This window comes from Chiloscyllium plagiosum, unplaced genomic scaffold, assembly GCF_037043375.1.
Source record: "Chiloscyllium plagiosum isolate Xiang-an unplaced genomic scaffold, Cpla_swu_hap1 HiC_scaffold_12, whole genome shotgun sequence".
NCBI classification, from domain to species: domain Eukaryota; kingdom Metazoa; phylum Chordata; class Chondrichthyes; order Orectolobiformes; family Hemiscylliidae; genus Chiloscyllium; species Chiloscyllium plagiosum.
The window spans coordinates 94,136,665-94,145,813 of NW_028270150.1; positions in this window are offsets into that span (position 1 = coordinate 94,136,665).

The window sequence follows — 9,149 nt, forward strand, 5'->3', positions numbered from 1 at the left end:
GCATAATTTAAGAATAAGAAACTTGCCATTTCGGATTGAGATGTTGAGAAGGTGTTTTACTCAATACCATTGAAAATCTCTTTCCCATTGGGCTGTGGAAGCTCAGCCTATGAGTCTATCTAAAGTAGTGGCTGATACATTTTTGAGCATCAATCACAAAAAGAGTTAGGAGGATATTGAAGTGTCCAGTCAGCCAGGATTGAATTAAATGGTGTAGAATACTTGATGGGCTGAATGGCATCCTCCAGTTCCTCCGTTCCCTAATACCTGTAAAGGCAATAATCAGAGCCCACAGAATTAATAAGTTTGGCAAAAAGAAGCAGAGGGTGACTGCTCCACACAATGAGTGATTAGGATTTGGAATACAAAGTGAGTGACACATGTCGATTTAATAGTTGATTATAAATATGGAACTGGAGAAATACGTGAGGCAGGAAAAGTTAAAGTTAAAATGGAGAAACTTAGAGTTTGAGGGAGAGAATAGTGGGCCCAAGACCGGTGTTGTAATTTTAAGTAAGGGTAGATCTAAGAGCTTTAAAGTAGACCGAACTAAACAGAACAGGGAAATAATGTTCAGCAGAACACAGTGGTAGGAGACATTTAAGACATAATTCAGATTACACACAACAAATGCATTCAAAATGAGAAAGGAAAATTTCCAAATGGAACACCCACCATCCGTGTTAAAAATGGCATCGAACTTCAATGAAAAGCCGATAATTGTGAAACATTGGCTGGTAGGTCAGGAAAAGAAAATAAAAGTCAGCACAGAATGGCTAAAAGATGAACAAGGAGTGAACAATTAGAGTACAAGAGAAACCTTGCGAGCAATACAGGGGCAAGAACACGGTGGGCTACAGTGAGAGGCCTTTATTGACAGTGCTCATTATTACCCTCATTAATACTAAGTCTCACCTCATTAATATGCAGATTCCCGTTCTACCATCCACTGGATAGAAACTAGACACAGAATTCCCAATGTGGAAGTCAGACTGGGAACCTGGTGACTCCAGCTCACTGCTTGTTCCTTCAGCCCTCCAGCTTGGAACCCCAGCACCAACAGCTCAAGGTACGGTTTCTGGGTGGTGACCACACACAGCCCACGGTCACAGACAGTGGAATCCGACATGTGCCAGTCTCACCACACACCATCCTGGCACATCTCCAAGCCACTCGTAGGGCACTGCCAAGGAGGCCACTCCTGTGGAATAACGGCGGGGAGCATAACAGTGGGAATCGGAGTTGGGAACCTGGGGAATGATGATACTGAAGGGAGACAACTCACTATGTAAGTGGCAGGGGTTCAGTGAGAGTCAGCAACACCCTGGATACAAGGAGGGGGCCAGTGCATTCCCAGCCCTGGCATATCGACCCGACCGGACTGGGGTTAGAGCTGGAGGGTACGTAGATGCAGATGGGTTGGGCAGGGACTTGGGGACGAGTGAAGTCTGAGATGTTACCGGGGTGGGGGAGGTACTAGAAAAGGGGGACATTTAATTCCGGAAGGTTCCTCTGCATGCAGAGGAGGAGGCTGGAACTCAGTGTCTGAGGGAAGCCTGCTCTTGCCTTCCATCCTGCTGTGACTCAGAAATGAAGATGGCTGCACCTGAACATGAGGCCAGCAGGGTAAGTGTTTGGATGTGCAGCCTCGGGTGGGGGTGGGGTATCTGCAAGTCCATGCAATGGGAGGCCCCTTCAAAGGGCAAGGTCACTCAGCACACACCCAGACACTGAAGGGCAGACCCTTTAATATTTTACATTGCAGCTCATTCCCCAAACAGCTCAGAGCATTTAGTGTCATACAGGTTGACAGCATGGAAACAGGCCCTTCAGCCCAACTTGTCCATGCTACCCAGTTTGCACAACGAAACCTGTCCAGATTGTATACATTTAGTCCATATACCTCCATACCTGTCCCAACCATGTATCTGTGTAAATGTTTCTTAAATGACAACATTGTACTCACTATCACCGCTACCTCTGGGAGCCCATTCCAGACACTCACCATCGTCTCTGGGAAAATGTTGCCCCTCTGGACCTATTTCTGTCTCTCCCCTCTCAGCCTAAACCTGTGCTCTCTAGTTTTAGACTCCCCGAGCACGGGGAAAATTTGTTGGCTATCTACCTTATCTCTGCCTCGCATGATCTATGAGGTCACCCCTCAGTCTCATATTCTCCAGGGAAAACACGTCCAGCTTATCCAGACTCTCCTGAAAGCTCAAAACATCTAGTCCAGGAAGCATCCTGGCAAACGTTCCAGTGCTCTTTCCAGTTTAATTGTATTCTTTCTACAGGAGGGTGACCAGAACTGCAGATTGTACTCCATTTGTGGCCTTTCCAACACGCTGTACAGCTGCACCAAGACGTCCCAACATTTATACTCAATGCTCTCCCTAATGAAAGCAAGCATGCTGAAAGCCTTCTTGACCACCCTGTCTATCCGTGACTCCAGCTTCAAGGAGTAATGAACCTGTATCCCTAGATCTCCTTGTTCTATAACACTTCCTATGGCCTGACCAATGACTGGGTAAGTCCTGCCCTGGTTTAACCCAACAAAATTTAACACCTCGCATTTATCAAAATTAAATTCCATCAGCCATTCCTCAGCCTATTGGCCCAATTGATCAAGATCTCACTGTATTCCTAGGTAACCTGCTTCACTGTCCACTGTACCAGCAATTTTCGTGGCATCCATACACTTACTATCGTACCTCCTAAATTCTTGACCAAATTCTTTACGTAAATGATGAATAACAGTGGACTCGTCATTGATCCCTGTGGCACATTGCTGGTCACAGCCATGTTTCTGTAATAGCTGTAATGTCCCAGTCCCATGTATCCATCCATGCCCTGAATTAACTTCCCTTCCCTGTCAGGCCTCTTGCTTTGAAATAAATGCAGTTTAACCCTGACTTCCCTTGCTTCCTGCCTACTCTTGTCTTCCCTGTCTAGTCCGAGGATTACCAACACGGCCTCGACTGTTTAACTCGCTCTCATTAACTTCTGTACTGTCATCAACCTTCTCTTATGTCTCCCTTCTCCTTTGGATCCCCCACAACACCCATCCTCTCCTCCCTGCGAGACTAGTTTACTCCGTCCCAAGTGGCTCTCGCAAATCTCCCCACCAGGATATTGGCCCCCTCAAGTTCAGGTACAACCTGTCCCATTTAGAGAAGTCAGCTCTGTCCCAGAACAGGTCCCAATGATCCAAGAATCTGAATCCTTGATCCCTCCATCGGCTCTCAGTCACGCATCCATCTGCCAAATCCTCCTTTTCCTATTCTCGCTAACACTTGTAGTCCCCAAATTACTATCCTTGAGATCCTCCATTTTAACCTGTTGCTTAACTCCCTTTCATTACTCTTCAGGACCTCATTCCTTTTCCTCCCAATGTCGTTGGTACCAGTGTGTACAATGACCTCTGGCTGCTCACCCTCCCCCTGAGGAATTTGATACAATGTTCAGAGATGTCCTCAGCCCTGACACCAGGGAGGGAGCACACCATCCTGGAGTCTCGGTCACAGCCACAGATACCCTGTCTGTGACCCTGACTAGCGAGTCCCCTTATGTGCTGTTTCAATTGCCTTCCCAAAGGTTTGTGGCTAAGCTAGTCATGATACTACAGGCCTGTCTGCTGCAGTTGTACTCCCCCGAGAAAGTATCCCAAACGGTATCCCTGTTAGAGAGGGGAGTAGCCACTGGAGACTCCTGCACTACCTGCCTCTCCTGGCAGTCACCCATCTCCCTGACTGAACCTGTGGTGCGGCCACATCACTGTAACTAGTGTCTATCACACTCTCTGCCCCCTGTATGCTCCTCAGTGTGTCCGGCTCCCTCTCCAACTGAACCACGTGGTCTGTGAGGAGCTGTAGCCGGTCACACTTCCTGCAGACACAGTCGTCAGGGACACTAGACTATTCCCTGATCTTCCACATCTGCCGGGAGGAGCATACCACTGCCCTAACTGCCATCTCTGTCACCTCACAGTAACAGAATCTTACCTTACCCTGACCTTGTTGCTGATCATCCTCCTCACCGAAGCCCAGTATCCACCAAAACCCACACTTAAACCACCAGCAGCACTTCAACAGCAAAGCAGCCCTTTTCAAAATGGCCGCTCCAACAATGGCCTCTCGGCTGGAGCTTGTCTCCTTTTTGTTCACTCCTGGTGGCTGAGCTGATTCCTCCCAGAATCCTCCTCAGTCTCTTCTCAGCAGCCCCTTTTTTCACTTGGGAATAACTTGGATAAGTCGGGAAGTCCAGTCATTTCTGCAGCACATTGTTGTCCCTAAAAAGTGAGAATGTAGCTGCCAGGGTGACAGTGACCTGTGATGTCCCTATTGCCTGGATACGATAGCTATGGGTTACCTCCCACTTGGGGTGAGGGAGCGGTGTGCAGTGACAGGGATGGCTGGCTCCAGTCCCTGCAAAGTCAGATTTGCAGCCGTACAGAGGCTCAAAAACAGAGCTGATTGAAAAGGGTGAACACATAGATGTGGAAAACTATTTACAATAAAATGTCGCCCGTGCCACCAGGACATCTTCTTTCTCGCTCTACCGCCAGGTCGAGGTGCATTCCCAGGGTCTGTGGCTGGGCTGGAGGAAGCCTGCTCTCCACTGGAGCCCATTGCCCTTGGAGGGTCTGGTTGAGTGACCCTGGGGGTGGGTGTATGTGCAGGGCCCTCACACCCTGAGCAACAGAGGCAGGTGCACCTCCCTCGGTCTGACCACTCAGAGAACAGGGAGACAGTAGAGAGAGAGTTGGGGGTGAGTGGGGGGGGTGAAGTGAGAGAGAGAGAGAGAGAAAGAGAGAGAGAGTTAAATAGGAAAAGAGGCAGTGGGATAGAGATAGAAAAAATAAGATGTTGAATAGGGAGAGTCAAATCGAAAGAAATTAATTTTCAGAATGGAATTGTACAAAAATTAGAAGGGGATAGACTTGCAGTACGATGGGGAGAGAACTGAGAGGGGGAGAGGTGCTGTGTCTTTGTGACTGTACTTACAGGACAATAGGGACCTGACCGGGGATGGGAATAATTGGACAGGTCAGGCTTTGAAGGAATTTGGACTCAAAATGAGAATATTAAAATGGGAAGTTGATGTATCAAGAAAGTTTGTTGTCAATGAGCACAAATAGAAATGGTAAACCAAACATGATGAGAGTTCAGACCGGGCAGCAGAACTTTGGATGGGTTCAGGTTTATTGAGGTTTGACACGGTGAGGTTAAAGATGATATCAGTGGAATACTCGAGTCTGGATTCATCAAACCCACAGGCGGTGTGGTGTGCAGCATCCCGGATGAAGCAGGCAGGAGACACTAATATTACAGATTCTGCTCTGTCATCTCTCCCTGTTTCGGGGAATGTTGCAGCTGAGACTCATTTATTAATAGAAGGAGGAATCCACCCAGAGACTCAGTTAGGGCCCATAGAGATTGACATTAATTACAGTCACTGAACAAACAGGGTCTTTGAACTCCTTTCAATCCAGTGCATTTGTCCCAGAGTAAAGTTAAACTTATACCTGGTCTGGGTAGAATGTGTGAGGGTTGCTGAGTAAAGGAACAAGATAATATGGGAGTGGGCCAAGAGGGCTGGATGTCTGTAATAGCTCCCCTGATGATTCTAGATAAAATATAGGTTTGTTCCTTTGAAGAAGAGTTGAACAAGTGACAGCTATTATGGGCTTAATGGAGTTCTTCGATAAAGGAAAGTGCTTTGGAAATGTTGAGTTCAGCGTGTTTCATGTTCCAAAAGGATCATGACTGCCAAAAGGTGCAGTGTAATTTAATTAACTGATTCGGAAAATTCAAACATGTGAATTGAAGGACCTTGGCATTCTGAGTTTCACATTGACTGAGGGACATAACTCAGAGAGAAATACTGAGCAGGTAATGATTAGCTGCAGGAAGAGGGCTCTTGTGGCGCAGTGATAGTGTCCCAGGCAAGAGATCTTGGGCTGAAATCCCACCTGTTCCAGAGGTGTGTAATAACCTCAGGGACAGGTTGGTTAGAAGGTAGATAGACTGCAAGAAAATATACTGTTCCTCCCTCATGGAGAAATTGAGGACTGCAGATGCTGGGGATCAGAGCTTAAAAATGCATTGCTGGAAAAGCGCAGCAGGTCAGGCAGCATCAAAGGAGAAAGAGAATCGACGTTTCGGGCATAAGCATAGGATTCCCGAAGAAGGGCTTATGCCCGAAACGTCGATTCTCAATTCTCCTTTGATGCTGCCTGACATGTTCATCCCTCATGACCAATATTAGAATCAGAGATGTTTATAATACATATATAAATGACATTGGCAAATATGTTATTTATAAAGGACATGATTTCAAGATTTGGAGATAAAAAGTGAGACAGAAAGATAGTGAACAGTGAGGAGGACAGGATCAGACATCGGAAGATCATTTAAAGCAAAATATTGCTGATGCTGCAAAACTAAAACACACACAGAATGCTGCAGAAACTCAGCAGATCAGGCAGCATCCGCAGAGAGAGAAAAACAGAGTTAATGCTTCATTTCAGAGCTGAAAGGTTTGGGAAATTGGCTTATTTTATACTTTTGACAGAGGAAGACATCAGGTGAAATAGTGTCGAGGTCCAGTGTAGAATATAAAGAAATTGTTAATGGGGGTTGAAAGAGTAAAAGAAGCAATGTAAATAAGGCACAAATAAGAAAACTGTGTGTGTGAAGGAGATTGTAGGAATCAGAGACATCATACAGTCAAGATCTGAAGAAATGGAGATCAATATTGAGTCCTTGAGGCTGAAAGATTTGTCTGTGGTAACTTTTTTCCACATTCCCAGTAACTGCCCCATCAGTCTCATTCCTCACACACCACTTCCAACCAGTTGCCATGACACTGTTTCTCTCTCTCTCTCTCTCTGACTCTCTGTCTCTCTCTCTCTCTGACTCTCTGTGCCTTTTGGGTTCCACCAGCATCTCCACCACCCCCACAGTAACATGGCTGTTTCCCACACAAGCCACCTCCTCCCCCCGTGAGGATGAGAGTACTGAGGTGAAAAAGGCACCCCACCAGCTCAGACCCTGAGACCTCGGTGGGAAGGTTAGCCTTAAAGTTTGTGGGAGCACAAGCTGGTGAGCACCTCACTGCCACAGCTCCGCAGCTGGCTGAGGAAGAAATGCCCCAGGCCGCTGGCACTCGGAGGGACCGGCAGAGACCAGGCAGCTGCTCAGGCAGGAGAGGGACCCGTGGTGTCTGCAATCAGGACCCACATCTGAATGTAGAGGGAGGAGCGGCAGACGGAGAAATGGGACACAATGGGCTCAACCCTTCACAATTTACACAAATGTTTTAGATAGTTCGATCGTAGGTATGGAGCTAAATTTACTGATGACACAAAGCTTGCTGGTAAATTGCGTTGTGAAGAGGACATGAGGAGCCTATGAGGTGCATGGATTGGTTCAGTGAGCGGGCAAAGATCCGGCAAATGGAGGACAGTGTGGGCAACTGGGAAACTCTCCATTGTGGCAGGAAGAGTTAAAAATGAACACCTTATCTGAATGGTCAGAGGTTGTACATCTCTGAGGTATAGAGGGATCTGAGGATCCTGGTACATGAATCACTGAACGTTAATATGCAGGTACAGCAAGTAATCAGGAAAAAACTAATAGAATATTCTGGTTCATCATGAGGGGAATTGAATGCAGGAATTGAACGCAAGATGTGCCCGGATGAGCCCTTCAAAACGACAAATTCTGTGATTGATTTGATGTTAAATGGACAAGGACTAAAGCATGCTGGGAAATGGAAACCGGCCTTGACCAAAGTGGCTGTGCTAATCCACATGCTGCAGGATCCAGGCAGGCTGCAGCTACCAAGACACAGTTTGTAAATAACCTGGTAGCTGCAGACTCTACAATACACAGCCGTAGTTGGGGTTGAATGGTGTCGATGCAATGTCATCCTCAGGGTGATCGGAAACATCAAGGTGTGTACCAGACATGGGGGAGGGGGTGCATCACACCCTTATTTGGAGGAATGAAGGCCGAAGGATGACCCTACCATCGACATGGCAACGCCTGGCTGGGTCGGATTGATTAGGGTGATCGAGCCTGATTGATCCATTGGTTAATGCTGAAGACCCTCCGAAAAGGGCACAAAGACTTTCGAATGTAAGAATTGCCACAACGCCACGCTCAGGGCGGTATCTCGAGACCAACCACCGAGAAAGGAAGATACCCCTGAAATCATCAGGAGATGACCAGGTGACATCACGGTGTGGAGCACGGCCTAGGTCTAGTGTGAGGGTATATGATCATCCAGAGTTAAGGTTAAAGCACAAGATAGCATTTGTTGTGTAAATGGTTCATTTATACTGTATTTTGTTATGTTAGTATTAATTGGGTCAAATAATTGAATATTGTTGATGATTATTATTAAGATTCGTTTCAGTTATTTTGCTGGATATGAGAGTTAAAACACACTGTGTAGCAGAGGCAGCAAATTGGCCCCCAAGATGGGACTTTCATTAGAAGTAACTTTGTCGCTTTGAGGTCAAAGTCCGTGGAACCTAATACTCCTTGAGATTTTGACTGAGAGGCTTGTTGAGAGGACAGCTGTCTCATGCAAGGGCCAGGAATTCAAGTAAATGGAAGAGAACAGAATTGTCTCAACTGAACTGTTCTTTCAAAGATAAAACCAATACATGTTTACTCCGAATCCAGGAAACCACTGTTTCCTCTGTTTGTGTGTGTGTGTGTGTGTCTGTCTGTCTGTGAGGCAGGGGGTACTTGTATGTGCGTCTGTGCCTCTGTGTGTGTATCTGCATGTATGTGTGTGTGTATCTGTCTATCGGTGTGTGTATCTGTGTGTGGGGGGGGCACGTGTGGGTGGGTGTCTGTATCTGTGTGTGTCTGTATCTCTGTGTGTGTGTGTGTGTGTGTGTCTGTCTGTCTCTATGTGTGTGTCTGTGTGTGTAAGAGAGAGAGAGAGTGAGAGTGAGTTGTTACGGTAGAACATTGAAAATCAGTGGACATCCAGGTTGATTAAGACTGGAACATAGCGAAAGCAGTACCCTCAGTCTGATCCCTGATCGAGACTCCTAGGGTCAGTGATAAAGACACAGTGAGGTCAGTCTGCTCTCCCTGGCATCTCTGAGACACACAGAGTCAGTTCAGTCA